We start from the raw sequence: 13,419 nt of genomic DNA on the forward strand, positions 1-13,419 counted from the left end.
TTTCCTTTTTCCCCATTTTTGGCGGCCTATAACTCCGAAACTAAGCACTTTGGACCCCAGGTTCATATGGACGTTGTCTTATTTTTTGATTTGAGGAATCACCTCCCGAAGTTTTTCCGGTGAGTTCCAATACACCCTATATATATATATATATATATATATATATATATATATATATATATATATATATATATATATATATATTAACAACCTCCTAATGTCGTGCCTTAAAAGCATGGGGATGAACAAAGTATGACGTTCAGAGATTGCTACTACTCATTATCCAAAATGAGTAGGTCAACGTTACTTGAGAGGAAATAATAACAAATCTATGCTTCGTTTAATAAATGTATTGATCTAAGCATTATGTCTGTGTGTAGGTTTGAGTGTAAATGTAGCATAACAACTCAGATCACAAATCGTAAACCTCTAGAAATTGTATCACGATAAACACGCACATAGCTGAGGCACACATACCTGTTTAAACGATGAGTGTCTGGACTGGATGATGGTACTCCGCAGTTCTGGATTTCCTGGACGGGATAGTTGGTTGTATGTAGTCTCCAACTGAACCAACTAGAAGCCAACCATAACTATTGGACTATGGTTGGACGTTGAAGAAGAAGAGACCACCCTTGATCTATTCGTAGTCGTAATGGATTGCAGACTACTGCTTGGCTGCTAATTCTCTTCCAAAGTGTCTCTGATTCCTCTGATCCACTTCTGATCTCGATCCTTTCCAACAAGAGGTTTTTGTTCATGATTCCAGACACTGGAATTCGCTTCGTTGATCATTTGTGTTTACCTCAGCTATTGGTGAAACATTGGTTTCAACCCGTATTACATCGTGAACAAATTCCCAGACTAACAATCATTGCAGATCTGAAAGTTGTGGCACATTCAAATTGTGTCAATATTAACAGACTATATTTCGCATTGATGACATTACAAATTTCGTTCACAACTTTACAAATCAAAACAAAACAAACAAACTGACGACTTAGCGTCTAGCCATTATTTCAGTGACAACATAGCACAAATACAACCATTTACGTAAATAAACAAATACACGTGTTTGTATGACATAACATTACATTATTACTTCAATTTAATCTCTTTAATTTTAATTCCAATAAATCTTAGTTTCCATCACCAAAATAAAATCGTAAAACCGTATACCGCTACAATATATATATATATATATATATATATATATATATATATATATATATGTTAACATTTGTACGAAATTATCATAGCCTCCCTTAGCCAAAATGCCTCAAATGTGTAACATTTATTTTCGTTTTTCTAAGACGTTAAACAAAATGCAATAACTATACCCAAAATAAGCCATACAGTTAAGAGTAAAACTTAGAAAGTAGCTTCTTTTCACTTTCCCACTTGTAAAAGTACACACGAAAAGCAATTTTGTTTTATTACTCATACTGAATAGGTCATACTCTTTTGGATCAAGTATCCGTAATGAAGTTTCTTGGTATTAGATATTCGATCAAAAGAAAGCAAATCTCGTTAAGCTATTGGTGTGTACGAACGATTATCAAAGCAATACTAGTTTATAATGTAATAAACAATTACAAAATATGTCACTATGGTCAGTGGAGTTAATGCAAGTGATTCAAACCAGTATGAAAGCCAATATGGTGACGTAATTCGACGAGAAATAAAAGTGCTGCATAGTAAAGCGCGAAGCATCCTTTATCATGTTTTCAGGGTCAAGGATCTCATTGCTATTGCTTAGTTCTGATTCTGACGCCGGGTGCGCTCAGAGAGTCAAGATCGCTTCAAAAAAGGGCTCAATTTATGGGGAAATTTGCGGTCAAAAGCAATAATAGCACAACTTGTTTCTAGGTATGAGCTAAATACATCATTCACTCTTGGTGCATATCTTTCTCCCCTTACTCATCTTCTCTTACAGAGGGATGGATTCACATTCAGCACAAATTTCCAAAATCTTCCTTTACGTTACGGCAGGATATTCGATGTTCTCAAATATCTTGAATTAAGCTACAAACAAGATGATTTTACATTTTTTCCAGACGACGTTCTAGGAGTAATTGCAGCAGCAATTTGAAAAGTAATGGAAAACAATAAAAAATACCACCTTGTGTTTAGTCTGTTCACAGCTACAAAGCAAAGTACAATTTAAGTAAGATTTTACGTATTAATATCAATTACACCTCTATTTTATCTGTGCGACATTAAGTCTTCTAGCTTGAATGATTTCGTCGTTAGCTGATCAGAGAGGATTGCTAGTCATCTCTGACATGCTCATTTAAAAAGACCTATGTCTCTTCACGGCGGCCATTTTGATGACGTCGCCATCATGACCTCTTATCAAGTGTCTTCCGGTAGTTTTTTTTATTCTTTGATATGTACATAAACACTGTGCTAAATACTGCATTGTGTACAATAAATAGTGTGCACTGATGTCTAGAAGTGAAATATTTTTATGCAAACTCCACTGATTATTATACAAGTTTCATTTATTAAAGAGACATGATTTACAGTATAATTTGAAATTAATATGATTTTTCTTGTATACTCCTTTGTTTCTGTTTGGATTTTGATGTACCGGTACAGTAGGAAGTCGAAAATCCGAAGTAATTGGGACCACAGATAGTTCGGATTTTCGAAAATGACCAAGAAAATGCCATTTAGGCTTAAATATACTGTACGGCATGCTCTTTTATCGATACAGTGGTTATACTCGTACAGTACATACAGTAATTACAACACCGTACGTAAGGCTACTTACATTTAATTTTTCTGAAGAACCTGCTCATACACTAAATTAGTGATTTTGTAATTCACACTTAAAATTTAATTTGTATAGGCCTAAGGGAAAATAAAAATAAAAATATGTATGACAAACAATTACATATGAATGAGCTTTCGTAAAAACACGGACTTCACACAACGCCTACGGACAACCCTATTGTTTGTTTACCGTTAGCACTAAGACAAAATGTAAAAAAGCTTCTAGGGACCGCGTTCGGATTTTTGACTTTTGGATTATCGACGTCCTACTCTATTTACTTTCTTATCACATTAGTAACTATGGAGGAGTGTGTTTTAAATTATATGTCCAGTTTCTTATGTATAATAATAATGAATTTTACTTTATGAATAATGTCATATCAATTTATTTTCTCCCATTTTCCCAGCAGTTACTCCTTAGTAAAATGTTAAAACTAAGAATATACCGTCAAATCTTGCCAAGGAAAAGAGTCAGTACACATTTCCTACACAGCTCATCTCTAATAGGCGCATCTTCCTGCACAAGTGGTCAATGCATATGCCTTATGAAAGAGAATGAACTTAGATACACGTATGATCATGCGTAATAAAACTTCATCTTTAAGGATAAATTACAGAAAATTCAATCAGGTTTAAAACACATTTATTATGTACATTTGAGGTAATTTTGTAATAATGAAAGATGACAAAAAAGGCTACTTAAATTTACAGAAGTATATACCTGAGTTCTATTGAATAATACCAATTTTAATTTCTGACAATTCCCAAATTTTAAAGGTAGGCGAGTATTCTCCTCCCAAAATTTAAGAGGAGTATATTGCTATCTACTTCTTATTCAACAGAATGGATTCCTATACTCAGCCATGTGCTCAAATGTTGGAATAAAGCCACATCTTAGATAATAAAATTGAACAAATCCCAAGCACGTGGTAAACGTGTTGCTTACTTATATTTTTTTTATGTTTTTTAACTTACGGAAGAAATTAAGTTGCACCCCTTAAATTTACAGACGTAATACCTTAGTTTTTAGAGCAGTGATGGCCAAACCGTCGATCGCGAGCTACTAGTAACTTGCAGGTACATTTTCGGTCTCTGCGTAATGTAATTTGTAGGCAATAAACAAATATAAGAATTTTTATTAAATGTTAGTAGTTCTTTTGATAGGTAGCTCACAGTAGGATTTAAAAATAGCACGTAGCTCAGAAGTTTCATAATTTGGGAACTACTGTCCTAGAGAATAATTTTCAATTTTTATTTTATGACAGTTCCAAAATTTAGAGGTGGATCAAATTTGACAGAAACTGCATCAAGTTCGTATGTTCTATTTAAGAGACTGAGCCCCTATATTGATCCGTATGATCACGTGTTGTAAATATAGCCTCATAGAAGAGAAATTAAGGCAAAAAAATCCACCACGTGGTAATAGGTATTGTTTATGTACAGTATATTTCTTGTAATTTTTTTACACATAGAAGGAGACAAGTAGGAACACCTACATTTACAGAGGTATTTATTAGCTCTCTATAGGATAGTTACCAAGTGTTAGATATTTTAACAATTCTGAAAATTAAGAAATGATCCTATGTACTTCTCCCGAAATGTGAAAGAAATGCTTACTGGATGTGTTTAATGAAAGAAAATAGACCTCTGTATTCATCCATATTGGTAAAAGTGAGGGGGAACGCAGGGGTACGCCGTCCCAAAAATATGTACGGCGTCCTCCCCAATTGCTAAAAAAATGTACAATAGGCAAAGATAGGCAGGGGGACGGCGTGCCGTCATGCCACTACCTACCGCCCCCTACCTTTTCAAATCCACTTTTATCCCTGTATAAACATATAATGCAATAAAGACTCATCAAAGAGGATAAACCAGGTCAGAAACCTTCGGAATTTGAATTTTTGTAATCTCTTTACCTATAGAACGAAGCGAGCTGGACCGCCTAAACTTTCAGAGGTACATCTTCTATACTACCATACCAATTTTTTGTTTTGCCAATTTCCAAAATTTAAGGGGTAGTAATATGCACTTCTCAAAAATTGAAAAGTGGGCCAACGTACCTCTGCCAAAATTTAGATGTCGCAGTCCTAGAACACATTATACACATGATGCGGTCACATGACATTCCATAGCCAATCATAGCTGAATTAACCAAAGTCAGGTCATTAGTAACATGCCATTTCCATTTTTCAGATATTTACCCATGATTCTTCATATTTTCAAATGATGTATTATTGGGTTAACTTTTTCCGTTCATACATTCTCTTCATAATTTCATACTTTACATTTTGATCGAAAGACATGGAATATATGCTTCAGACTTCTAGGAATGAAGACTACATGTCGTTTAGTTTCAGCAATGTCGACAAAAACCTAAACTACATTCTCAACTAGAAGAAAATTCCAAGTCAGCCCTTTTGTGGGTTGAATTTTAACAGTACTCTTTAACTTGCATTTTAACAGTTTAACATTTTAACAGTTTAACAGTACAACAACAATGCAAAATAGAATGGCATGCATGAATGTCGTTATTCAAATATTCCTCTTAAATTCTCTGCGATTACTTGTGACTTCTTTCTTATCTGAAAACACTTTAAAAGTTGGAAAACTTAATTGCAGAACAATGTTATAATATACTGAAATCATATCGATTGTTTCAAGGGATTAATATTTGTCTGGACTTTTCAAAAGGTAAGTGTTTTTTAAAAAGGACTCCTTTCTGTTGTTTGTCTTGGACTTACCAATAGCCATCATCAAATTGGATGAATTCTTTACACTGAGAATGGGGGCTCTCCGGCTCTGTGACTCACAAGGAGACTTACGAAAGTGTAACTCACCGATTTGAATGAAACTCTGCATACATCGTAAAACAATCAACACATTTTTTTTTTTATTTCCGCAATTATGCGGGTTTAAGGGTAGAAACCACCCTTTGAACGTTAAGGATGGTCTCCAAGCATAAACAGAAAACAATCATTTAATGTAGTAGAAAACATACTGCCATAGGGTTTTTAGGTCAGCTGATTCAGAATCCGACGTCAAAATTCAAAATGGCGGATCCAATATGGTGATTACTATTAGAAAATGTTTTCTGGTTTGAAATACTCTACAGTTAGCCAAGAATAATCATAGTTGACAAGGTTTACTGCGAGTTGTAGTTGCAGACCGATGTGAAACCTCTTCTGAGGATACTGAAGTATCCTGTGATGAATTGCATGATATTATAGCCCAGATAATAATGTGTAGAACCTTTTCAGTAGTAATATTGTACAGCTGTCCCTGGTCTTGTATCTGGTAGCATTGTCTACTTCATAAACATTTAAATTTAAAACGAAATAACAGATTAACCAACTTTTTTTTAAATAACATTGGCGGTTGGTTTTGTGTGATAGATAACATAATCTTTGCAATTATGGTTTATGATGGACAAAGTTCTGCCCATGGGCATGGACTAACTTGAATTCTCCAGTTATAACCACAAAGCCATTCCATTTAATTCTTTTACAATCACTTAGTTTCATTAACCGACTCTCTTTCTTTAGCCTAAAAGGCCAAAATAAGAATTCATGGATCGTTAAATTATATATTTCATTTTCTTTTTCAAAAAATGAAATAAAATCTCTGACTTTTATGTCCCACGGTTATGCCGACTATTCTAAAGGAGACGCTGATAATGAGAGATAAATGAAATGGTGGAATGAAGAAAGTGGGAGGAAACGGGAGAGCTGAGAGAAAACGCACGCACACGATGTTTGCCTACCACAAAGTCCACTTGGCGCGAGCTGGGATCGAAATAGGGACCCCAAGCATCAGAGGTGAACTAAGGCATCGCAGCCCCGTTTTCTTTTCCAATTATACTTTTCCAAAGGCGATTATACTAGCTGTAGACAGTGTGAAAAGTGTTTCATTGGGAAGCTGAAAATAAAAAAAAAAAAAATTGGAAGGGTAAAATATTCTTGCCTTATTGTTTCAGTCATGCTAGGTCTTGATTTTGTAAGAAGTTACTTTCGGCTGACTTTTTGGAAAATTTATTTCGGCGAGTATAATGATTTTTCTTTTCTTTTTTTTTCAACAGCTGAATCTACCACTATCAGATGCGAGAGAGCGATAGTGTATACGCCCTCTATGAAAAAAAAATATTCCCCTACGACTTTGCAAGGAGAGGCTAAGAATTACATTCAATTCGAACTTTGGCGAGTTTTGAATTGAAAGTCAGAATATATATAGATAGTTCGTTCGTCTTTTCTCTTCCCGTGTTAATAACGGGCGTTTCTGCTAGTAAACGTTAATGGTTGGGGCAAATGTAATGGAGAAAAGGAAAGTATAGAAAACCTATCCCTCAGCCAAATGCCGTGTTGATGTTGCGACTCCATACTTTGTACGCCTTTACATTTTCAATTTTCCCGGTAACCAGGTTTTGATAAGGATAGAACAAGATTTTAAAAAATAGTGAATACTGTAAGAATTGAACCAGCACCATTCGTCTGGTAGGTAGGTGGTTTATATATTCTAATATTTACTAGTACATTAGAATAATAAGGATACCACATTGGTAACAGGAAAACAATTAGTCAATGACCTAAATGACTACCAAATGGAAAAATCAGTCATGTTCGTGTATTGATAAATCTTTTATTGTTGGTGCTAAATTACCTAAGGTATAAATAACTACAATTCTTATATAATACCACAATAATCGAAAGGCTTTTAGTGAAAGAAACAATTCTGTATTCTTTCAAAGTGCTTTTGGCAGTGATCGTAGAATCATAATACTACCATTATTGGAAATTACAATACAATATGTGTTATTAAGTTTCTTGAACATTGCATGGGACCTGCGTAATTGATTAGAAAAGAACAACTGGACAAAATGTTATATAATCTTACTTCGGTTACTTGGATTAACTAGGCAATACTTAATAACGTCGTTAAAATATGAGCTGTTGTGCAATTTCATACATATCTTAAGAATGTAAGTGGAATATATAAATATGTGATGGCAGACTTACTGGTGTGAGGATGGTAATAGGTTGTTATGTGCGCAGTCTATAAAACACTCCAGTTCAGGTAAGTTAAAGCCGAGAGTAACTATAAAGATTGGTAGCAAGATCATTCCAATAAAATCCACTATTATCTACTAGCTGATTTCATGTCTGGAAATCAGTTCATAATTAGCCAGCGTTGCCAATGTGTGTGTAATTACACAAAATGTGTGCAATTTTGTTCTTTGTGTGCATTTTGTGTGTAATGCCAATCTGTGTGCATTTTGTGTGTAGTTTGGCACAATTCAAAATTTTGATCATTAACGATTTTTGCAAAGTTCATTTCATTCAAATATTTATTATTTCCATTTTTTCTGAAAATTTCCTTCTAAAATCGACGAGCGTCAACGCCTGACTCCAGGGCGGCGCATTAAAACCTATCTCGCTTCCTTGGTACCTCACTTCTTGTTTTTCAGAAGCGGATGTCATGACCATTAGCACCCCCAAGCAAAGCTGCTTTGTTCAAGCAAGGCAATATGAATTAATATTGACCCTCGATGCTGACCAAAACATGAGACGGAAGGAGTAAGAAGTCTTTTTTTGTCTTCTCACCACTTGTCAAGAAAATGCCATTATGCAAAGAGATGAACGACAGAGTGAATGAAAGTTATGGGGGTCTTTTATTGAACGAGAAAAAGGTGACGATTTTACTATAATAATAATAATAATAATAATAATAATAATAATAATAATAATAATAATAATAATAATAATAATAATAATAATAATAATAATAATAATAATAGTAAATCAAACGCTGAATCTTTGAACAATGGCAAGTCGATGTATGTATAGATGTGGACATCATTAGACATAATATACATAGGGCCTATATATAGGTAGTTATGTATTGTGCAATTTTGTGTGCGCTGTCTTCTAGTTTCTGTGTAAGATTGTGCGATTTGGACGGAAGGCGTGTGTAATTTCGCTTGCCGTGTCTGGCAACACTGTAATTAGCAGATATTTTGAGACTACGACACAAAAATTTCCCCTTTAAATTGACTTTCCTTATTTCTAAATAGTGCTTTCTGTACTTACAATAGCAGGTTATGCGCACTTATAATTGAAAAAAAGTAAAGTAGCTCACACTTCCTAACGTCATGATTCGGTGCTCTAGGCTACGACTCGCGTGCCTGGCGCGTATGCTTTTGTGTATACAGTCTCGGGTTAGATTCCTAGTGGGAATCTATCGAACACATTTCAATTGTTGTGGTCCCGTAATCAAATGTATAGATTGATTCATTTATATTGAGCCAAAGTCAATGTGTTACTCTACCACGCATGCGATGCCATGAGATTCCAACGAGGCAAGTAGCATACCTCGTTAGTCACGCAGTAGAGCAATGTAGTCGAGTGTAGCTCGATGTCGCCGAAACTGTATAGATTCAGGGAGGGGTTTATTGCGGCCCTTTCCGACGCGGCGTCGCGCATCATAGAAATGCGTTGTGTGTAATTTTCGTATAGGTCGTGCCACTATGAATCCTATTTAACGGAAATATGCGCTAAAGAGTCCTGGGTCCACCACGCGGATGCAAGTAGCTAGAAACCTGTCTGACGTGCAGAAGACCCCACCGCTGTTGATATTGATTCGATGTATGACGACCTAAAAATCATCCCCTCCTCCACAGCACGCAATGGTCAGCAAGTATTTCACATTACAGGGAACAACCAATCGTGCCATTCACAGTTATTTAGTCGTCACAGTCGTTGTCAAGAGCAGTGTGCACGCCCTGAAATCGTGTAATGTGACTTTGCGTAAAAGGAATTTCAGAAGGCTGTATGAAAATCATCGGTTGTAGTTTGTTGTTACCTTAAATGAGACGTGAATTTACCTCAGGCATTTCGTACCAATATACAGACCTGTTGATGCCAAGGGCCGAAACACGTTCTTCCACCAGTGCGCAGAGTTTCCTAAAAGGGTCCATGATTGGAGCGGTTTCTTGTACAGGGACAAAATGCGTTTCCGAAAGGTAGAACAAAACGTAAAAATCAATGAAGCGTACTACAATACTTATGTCGTGATTGAAATGTATCAGTATTAAATCTCAGCGTTGTACGGACAAAACAGGTTGGACTGTTTTAAGACATACGGAGAAATCATCACTTGCATTCTATCGCAGTATGGAACAAGAAACTGGAATTTGGGCAATTCTCTTCTCTAACATCCCTGCCAAGGGTCAAGATTCCATACCAATGGAATATTGTGCTTTGCGACTCCTCAAGCGGCGCCTGTTGGAGCATCGAGTCCACACCATTTTTGGTCTGTGGAAAGTGTATAAAGAGGAGTGTAATGCAATATTCATGGTTCAGCTGCAAAAAAAGTCTTCTTAAATAGAAACTTCGATGCCGGGTAGTAGAGGTTGCCTGATCGAACACAACCGGTACTAGAAACACTCAATTTCCTAAGTAAGTGGCACATCCAAAGTCGGCTCAATATAAATGAATAAACCTCTGAATTCATTAACATATCTCGTCATCGCTGCCGACAAAGGACGTAAAGACAAAACAACCAATCTATTACATGTACTTTCTGACTTCTGGGGAAAACACAATATTACCAATATCTACATTACTTGTTCTTATTATCAATTTTTTATAAACCCCCAAAGGCGAAAAAAAAATATTTTCTACAGATGTTCACGAACAGACACTAGTAATTCATGAAACTGTCGAGCTTGTGTTGTAACCGATACGTTAATATGCCACGTGTACACAACTAAAAAGAATGTACCGTGACCGAAAATTGGTCACTTACCTACGTAAACGCCGTCAATTAAGCAAGGAAAGAACAGCTTTTGAATCTTCTTTAGACGAACAAGGGGGCAACTGAGGCATAGCTGGAAATTGTGTGTCGTTTGCTAAGATTTGAAAAGTGGAAAGCTTTGAAGGAAACTGAAGTTAACTAATTGTTCTTATATTTTGAATAAAAGTAGGAGGGAAAAGAACTATTAAATTCTGTCCTCACCTCAACCTGACTATTTTCCTGGACTTCGTCTTGAAAATTCTCTTCTTCCCTATTTGCTAAAATTTTCTACCATATCCTTCTAGATTAGTAAAATTTCCCATCTAGGGAACACTGTTCACGTTGACTAGCAACAGAGATTACACTGAGAAAAAAAATGTAGGTGGCATACTTAAAAACGTAGGTTACATTCGTAATTCCTGTAGTTTCTGGACTTAACGTACAACCGTATATAACATCCTGCAGCAAACGTATAGCTGAAGAAGTATGTATTATACAAACTGTCTGCATAAGTGCAATGACGTCATTCGTATGACGTCATCTTCAGTAACAAGTATATACGGAGGTGATATCTAGCTTTGTGACGTCAGGATCGTATGTAGCATGTGGGCTAATAATGACGACACACACTGACTATCAGGACGGAGCATAATTTCAAGAAGTATGCAATATACGTTCTGTACGTGTGTTTCTTGCGTTCAACCCTGAGACAGCATCTATATTGTACTTGTGCCCCGTACGTACGACTAGATACAGTATACGTATTGTACGTATGTATTATACAGATTTTCCTTATGTCGCACACAGCTTGTCCCGATACAGCATACAGAATGTCCGTATGCACCATACAGATTGCACATATGGAGCTTACAGACTGTCTGCATGCAGCATATAGATTATACGTATGTCGCGTACAGGTTGGCCATATGTAATGTATGGATTGGATGTATGTAGCTTATAGATTGTCCATATGAAATATACGGATTTTACCTGTATCGCATACGTATTGCCTTGTAATATATGAATTGGACATAGTCAGGATCTAGATTGTACGTATAGTGCACTATTATTAAAGTGCTGCAACATACTGCAAAATGCAGGATACATTCTTACTGTAATGTTGTCACACATTGTTTTTCTCTATGGAAACAAAAATAGCTTAAAATATGGTTGATCTCCATTGTGCCAATAATAATAAAATTAACAATGCTACACTTTTCAAATCTTAGTTTAGAGCAGTGAAACTGTCCAAAGAAATGTATTAACCTGCAGGGTGTCCTGTAAGTTTGGGCTTCCTGCTAATTCGTTGGAAAGCTACTGCAAAGCCAAGTGTTGAAAAGTGACACAAGCGTTAATTTTAAAATTATGGGCACAAAGAAGGTTAACCATATGTTAAACTATTTTCGTTTTCATACAGAGTAAATCAATATGTGATATATTACTGTAAGAATTTATCATATGGTTTGCAGTTAGTTGCAGCACTTCAACAATAATGCAAAATGCACAGTCATATACAATCCTATATTCAAACTCAAACCTCAAGAGGCCTGAATAGAATTTTCCAGAAATAACATCTGCGTACATTTTAATTAACAGGTATGTTTTTTTCTAAATGTCGTAATAATTAAAAGTATGCTGATAGCCGAAAACGTGTTCACTCACAAGATGATTCCTACTCAGTTCTCGCCATTAAAAATGCAACACCAAGAAGGAGACTGGGTAGCTGCATCAAAGTTCCCAGGCAGATACCTAATAGTAAGTGCAGAATATTCTTAAACGTCCGCTATATTCGCTGTGTGACAACGTGGTGACAGCGGAGGCGTTGTGCAGCCATCGACTAAACATATTTATCCTTCCCTGCTTTAGACATTCTGCAAATTTGGACTTTCCTGGATGCATCCTTCTTAGTGCAACATTTTAAGCAACGATAAGTTTAACAGTCTCATACATTGCTTAAAGAAAGAGCAATGATTCTCAGAATTACTCGGAAGATATATATACAATAATTTAAAACGGTTATTTCAATCTTTGCATTTCAGAGCATAGCTAAAGAAGTATAGCTAAAGGAACACTGATTTTAGCCAGATAGTAACTAGTAAACTCAATCACACTCAGTACCATTAGTTGCTTGGTGTTATCCGGAAGTCAGAGATCATGTTATCTCATTTCGTGTAGATTTTTACATTTGTTTAATGCTAAAAATGTATTTTATCGCTAATTGAACCCAGTACCATATATATACCGACAGGACCTACCTTAGTCACAAGGTGACATGAGTGATACACCAAACTATTCGATTAACACCTGCGGCCTTGTCAACACTAGATAAAGTTACAAAGTGATCAAGTAAATACGGAACATAGTTCATACAAAGTATAGCGATGTATGAAGTCTGCGTTTCATATGACTTGGATAAAGGATACATCTGAAATAGCAACAAAGAAATATATAATGTTTTCTCTGGATAATTTGGATTAGTCCAGAATTCAAACACGTATACGTTGGTAAGTCCAGCTTTTTTTTCTTTCTTTCTTCGGATTCCCAATAAAACAACACCTTCGCTAGACATGTTCAGTATACACATTGCCTTACATACAGAACAATACATTAGTTATTAATGCATGTCTGAAATAATAGTGCTTCGTATAGAATTTTACTTCACCCAATTGTAATAGCACAAAGATAAAAAATATTGCGAGGGATAATGTTCTTATTACAGAGAAAAAGAGTTGAAATGACTTAACACTAACAAACATTTTCTTTAAACAGAGATAATATTTTATTCTAATTTATGGGGGAAAGAAATAATTTGTAGTACAGTATCTTTATTAGGGTTATATATTCGTACAAAATAAT

Source organism: Thermobia domestica, chromosome 3, assembly GCF_964235325.1.
Source record: "Thermobia domestica chromosome 3, izTheDome1.hap1.1, whole genome shotgun sequence".
Lineage (NCBI taxonomy): Eukaryota > Metazoa > Arthropoda > Insecta > Zygentoma > Lepismatidae > Thermobia > Thermobia domestica.